This window comes from Rhipicephalus sanguineus, chromosome 3, assembly GCF_013339695.2.
Source record: "Rhipicephalus sanguineus isolate Rsan-2018 chromosome 3, BIME_Rsan_1.4, whole genome shotgun sequence".
Classification (NCBI taxonomy): domain Eukaryota; kingdom Metazoa; phylum Arthropoda; class Arachnida; order Ixodida; family Ixodidae; genus Rhipicephalus; species Rhipicephalus sanguineus.
The window spans coordinates 70,153,846-70,159,845 of record NC_051178.1 but is presented as its reverse complement, the minus strand read 5'-3'; positions in this window follow the sequence as shown (position 1 = coordinate 70,159,845).

Genomic DNA, 6,000 nt, shown 5'->3' with positions numbered 1-6,000 from the left:
TCAGGCACTTCCTGTCACTACCCCACAAAGTGCGTGACAACACTTTTAGAATATTCATAGTTTTAATGCATTTGTTTTTTATGTACTTAATGTGCGGCATGAACGTAAGTTTTGTGTCTAGAATTAGCCCTAGGAACTTGTGCTCTGTTTTTACCAACAGACGCTGACCACGTAGGTCAATGTCTGGATCGGGATGAAAGCCTCTTTTTCTGGAGAATAGGACGCAAGTGCTTTTTTGTGCATTCAGCGTAAACCCATTCTCGTCTGCCCATATAGAGACCTTCTTCAAGCCCAGCTGGACCTGCCGCTCACACATTGAAAGATTGCACGACTTATAACCGATCTGCACGTCGTCCACATATGTGCAATAAAACATGTTCCGTGGAATGTACAGACGTAGCGAATTCATTTTTATAATAAAAAGTGTGCAACTCAGGACCCAACTTTGCGGCACTCCAGTTTCCTGGACAAATATTCTGGACAAGACATTACCCACTCGAACACGGAACGTGCGATTGGACAAATAGCTTTCGATTATGGTCAGCATCTTTCCTCGGACACCTAAGTGTGAGAGGTCTCGCAGTATTCCAAAGCGCCATGTGGTGTCATAAGCCTTTTCCATATCGAGGAACACCGAAAGAAAGAATTGCTTGTGGACAAAAGCGTCGCGTATTTGTGCCTCGATACGGATAAGGTGGTCAGAGGTAGATCTACTCTCTCGAAAACCGCACTGGTATGGGTCGAGTGATTTGTTTGCTTCGAGGAAATGTATAAGTCGGCGGTTTATCATCTTTTCAAAAAGTTTACACAGGCAGCTTGTTAGTGCAATGGGCCTGTAGCTCTTAACGGAGGATAGGTCCTTGCCCTGTTTTAAAATCGGAATAATAATGGCTTCCTTCCAGGCCGAGGGGATCTCGCCGGAAGACCAAACAGCATTATACAGTGAGAGGAGGGCTTTTTGAGCTTCAGATGGCAGGTGTTTCAACATTTCATATACAACACGGTCGGAGCCTGGGGCGGAATTATTGCAGCAGTTAAGCGATGCTTGTAGCTCAGCAATGCAGAAAGGTTCATTGTATGCTTCGTGTTTTGTGGATTTGCGCTCTAGTTTCTGTTTTTCTTTCTTGTTTTGTATCTTTGGAAAGCTTCACTATAGTGCGACGAGCTCGACACCTGTTCGAAGTGTGCACCTAGGAAGTTCGCCTGGTCTTCCAAGCTGTTGCCTTGTGTGTTTACTAGAGGAAGTGAATGTGCTTGTCCGCCTGCTACCCTGCTAACCATGTTCCAGACTTTGGCCTCCTGTGTATATGAATTAATGCCCGATAAAAACTTCTGCCAACTTTCCCTTCTTGCCTGTCGGCGCGTTCTCCTGCCTTGGGACTTTATATTCTTAACCCTTTCAGCCCTGGATTTTTTAATTTGCTCGGGGACTTTTTTCTGCGTGTTTTCCTAATAGTTATGACCTCAGAAGACCACAAACGAAAAATTGAGCCATTGGTGCAAGCATAAATGGATTTACAGACATGACATCAAATTAGGTCATCAGGGCTCAGCGGTTGTGAAATGAGAAAAATAGCATATTTTTCCGGCTATTCACTAGAGTACACAAAATGTGAACCACGTATCCTTTTTCAGCATGATACTAATCGAAACAGCTTCGGTACGTCGATCCGAAAATGGCGCTCACCCTCCTTAGCTGACCTGCCTCGGCGTCACCCATGACTTCGGTCAAGCTTCTTCTTCTTTGCGGCTTCCAGCTCTGCAAGCATGTCACCATTTTGGTGTCAATGGCAGTGGGGATCATTGAAGAAGTATCCCCCCAAGAATGGGCAGTTTTGATTTCATTTCCGAGGTGCTAGGGGAAATGTTTTGTGATGGTGTCAATTGACACCGCCAGGGCCGAAATGGTTAAAACTGTCCAGATTCTCGGCTGTGGGAGATTCCCGAAGCAGCCTCCATGATTTATTTTGTTTTTTGCGCGCATTTCTACACTCAAGTGTTCGACCACGGCACACGTCTTTTCCCGGGCAGTCCAGATGTTTGTGGGATACACTTATTTGCAACATCAATCAAAAAAGCAGTAAAGTATTCTACAAATTCATCCATGCTTAAAGCACACATATCGGACCAACTTAAGAGAGCCATTTTACGAAACTGTTCCCAATCTGCTTTGTCGATTTGCCATTTGGAAACCTGTGGAGGACATTCGTTCGCTATCGGTGTGCTCAGAACTATTGGAAAGTGGTCGCTTCCATAAGGGTTATTAACGACTTTCCATTTGAGTAGAGGTACAAGTGATGGAGATGTGATGCTGAGGTCTATGGACGAGTACGTATTGTTGGCAAGGCTATAATATGTTGGCTCTTTTTGATTCAAGAGACATGCGCCGGAAGAGAAGAGGAACTGTCCAATTAGACGACCTCGAGCATCGGAGCGAGAGTCACCCCATAGACCACTATGTGCATTAAAGTCCCCAAGGACCAGATACGGTTCTGGAAGTTCATCCATTAAGGACTGGAATTCATGTTTATTCAGTGGGTGATGCGGAGGTATATAAAGAGAGCAAATGGTGACGAGTTTGTTCAGAAGAACCACTCGAACAGCCACTGCCTCAAGGGACGTTTGGAGTGGTAAGTGTGTGCACGCTACTCCTTGATTAACAATAACTGCTACACCACCGGATGACGCGATGGCATCATCCCGGTCCTTTCGGAAAATAATGTAACTGCGTAGAAAGTTAGTGTATTTGGATTTTAAGTGTGATTCTTGTACACACAGCACTTTTGGTGTATGTTTGTGTAAAATTTCTTGGATATCGTCGAGGTTTCTCAGCAGTCCTCTGACGTTCCATTGTATAATTTGGGTTTCCATATTGGAAGCAAAGTGGTGCTGCGCGTACGAAAGGAAGTGGCTGTGGTTTCAGTGGCAAGTTGGAGCTCCAGTAGCAGGACCTTCCTCGGGCCCCGTTATCGGCTTTTTCGTTTTCTTTGCGCGCTCCAAAGAGCTACGCCGCTCTTTCGGTACCAGGGGTACCGGAGTTGTGTCCATTGCCTCGTTTGAGACACTGGACGCCCGCGTGTGCGAGCTGGTTGTTCGTTTTTCCGACCTCGCCTGGCGAGGCGTGGTTGTTTGACCCGACGACCCTGGGGTCGCCGAGGTCAGTGGCTTGGTAGGTGGAGCAGTCTTGACTGCTGCCACCACGGGGGCAGCCACCACGGCCCGTGGCTCACTTTGCGTGGGCCGAGACAGTGGCGGTGGCCGATGCGTCGCCGCCCGCTGACGCGCCGCATCAGCATACGTTGGACCATGAAAGGCCGAACACCTTCTGCGTGCTTCTTTGAAAGAAATCTTTTCGCGCACCTTCAGTGATATAATGTCTTTTTCTTTTCTTCCAATTTGGGCACGAGCGTGAATATGCAGCGTGGTCACCGCCGCAGTTCACACAATGCGGAGTTTCGTTGCAGGTGTCCGAGGCATGGCCTTGGGCACCACATTTCGCGCAGGTAGGTCGACCACGGCAGCTCTGAGAGCCATGGCCAAATCTTTGACACTGAAAACATCGTCGAGGGTTTGGGATGTAGGGTCTGATGGTTGTCTTTGTGTACCCAGTTTCTATGGTCTGTGGTAGTTCGCTTGTGGCAAATGTCAGTATTAGGCGTTTAGTGGGGATTTCTTGATTGTTTCTTCTGATAATAATTCGCTTCACATTTGTCACGTTTAGTTCTTTCCACCCTTCAAGAAGTTCACTTTCCGATAGGTCAAGGAGGTCCGTGTACGATACCACTCCACGTGCGGAGTTCATTGATCTATGGGGTGTTACAGTGATGGGGATATCGCCGAAAGTTGCGAGGTTCTTTAGTTTATCAAACTGTACTTTGTCATGAAGTTCGAGAAGCAAATCTCCACTGGACATTTTGGTTACTTTATAGCCAGCACCTAAGGTGGCTGTGAGTGTTCTAGATACTACAAAAGGCGATACGGTTCTAGCTGTTTTCTCAGTTTTATCACAGTGCACTACGTGATAGTGGGGGAATACTTCTTTAGGTCGAGTGAGGAAGTTCAGTTCATCGGTGCGTACACGCTTTGAAGCGGTACGATCTGTTATCAGTGGGAAAGCTCTATGCATGATAGCGGAATTTGATTCAGCAGCGATGGCGGCCACGCACCATGGAGCCCAACAAGGGGACGCTACACGATTCACGATATGGAAAAGATGCAGACGCCAGCCGTGTACCGCTACTATAACCCAATGCGCATAGGCCAAGGTTGGCTATTTGCACAAGGTTAACCAAGGCCGCCTACGAAAATTGGGAAGTAACTGAAGGTAATAGGAGACAGGACAGCAAGGAAAGAAGATAGGAAAGTGAAAGATCAGAGAGGGCGATAGGAAAAGGCGACCGCCGATTTCCCCTGGGTGGGTCAGCCCAGGGGTGCCGTCTACGTGAAGCCGGGGCCAAAGGGGTATGTTGCCTCTGCCGTGGGGCCTTAGCGGTCCAAACACCCGGCGTTGGCTCAACCCCCAGGATCCCCTTTGCCCCGGACACGGCAAAGCCACGCACGGCTAGGCGTGGGAGGGGGTCGAAAGCCCCCCGTTAGCTCGGGTCCGTGGTGTCGCTACACACCAAACGCCTGCTTGCGCAGACGCCCTTACGGGGTATCACGTATATTGAAATGAATTGAAGTGGACGAAGAAGTACCTTTCCCGTCGGTGAGATCCGAACCCACAACCTTTGAATTACGCGTCCGATGCTCTATACATTGAGCTACGATGGAAGCCTCTTCGCTGTCCACTTTATTGGTATTTGTGTACGTGTGATCCCTTGGAGTGCCAGCCAGCGCCTCGCGTAGCCAAGGCAGGCAGCAAAGGCGGTGAGGCACATCAGTAATTCCTCGCAATTGTCGTTCCTGTATTTTGAATTTCTAGTCAGATATGGTAATATTAGCCCGTTTGTGTTTGTCACGAAGTCAGTAGTTAGCTTGAAGCGTTCAGCCGCGCTCACAACACTTGCAATGTGAGCCCCGTACCACGTTTCTTATTGCATGTATTGCATCAACCAGATAATTTCAGAGTTCCATCTCGGGAAATTCGTTCGTGTACTCGCCTTGAGTGCTTTTTCGATGTATGTAATGGCTGCTCCATGCCAGCCCGGCTTGTACTGGGCATTAAGTGCTCGCCGCTTCTGCTGGCGGGCGGATGCTGGACGCCAGTTCCTTCGTTGTCGCTCACATCTGTGTTAATAAAACAGGGGCTGTCACACTCCAATATGCGGCACTACTTAATTGTATTTGAGCACTTGTCTCGATTTATTGAGCACCAAGAAATTACGACAATAAAAAAGTGCTTCAAAAGTTGGCTGTAAGAAAAACAGACACCAGCGCTGCCGGTTGAAAAGTTCCTTTGAATCGTAAGGAACGCAATAAGAGATTTAACAGATCTCATTGCTAAAATAGGAAAGGAGCGCGCCTAAATTTGTGCTCGCTATATGGCTCCACGCCTACGATGCAAGCAAGACTGCACAATGAAGTGTGGACAGCACAATGCTTTGTTCCCTAGTTTACCGCAGGGCAGTCTTTTATCTTAATATGAAGATAGCCTTAGGTGCCTCATCAAACGCGAAATGTTACCGCCGGCGTCCCGCTTCGGCGGCCTCTCGCGTCCTGCGGCGTCGGGGACGAGTGATGCAAAAAATGATCACGAGATGACGTCGCCATAACGTCACAGATGACCAAAATTCGCGGCTTTGTTATGACGTCCCATTGACGTCACGTAGCGTAACGTCACACGATGACGTCATCACATTTCACTGTAGCTTCGTCAAAGGTTGCCTGATCAGGGACGCAATGCAAAACCAGCTCACGTGCCTCCGATCTTGAAAGCAGTGTAAAACCACGTCAGGTGCAGAAAGTTTTCGAAGGGTGGCGGGGCACGATCAATAGATCGACTGCGAAGAACAAGACGATGGCTTTCGCCTTTGAGCCGTCTCAGATGAATGCATAAGG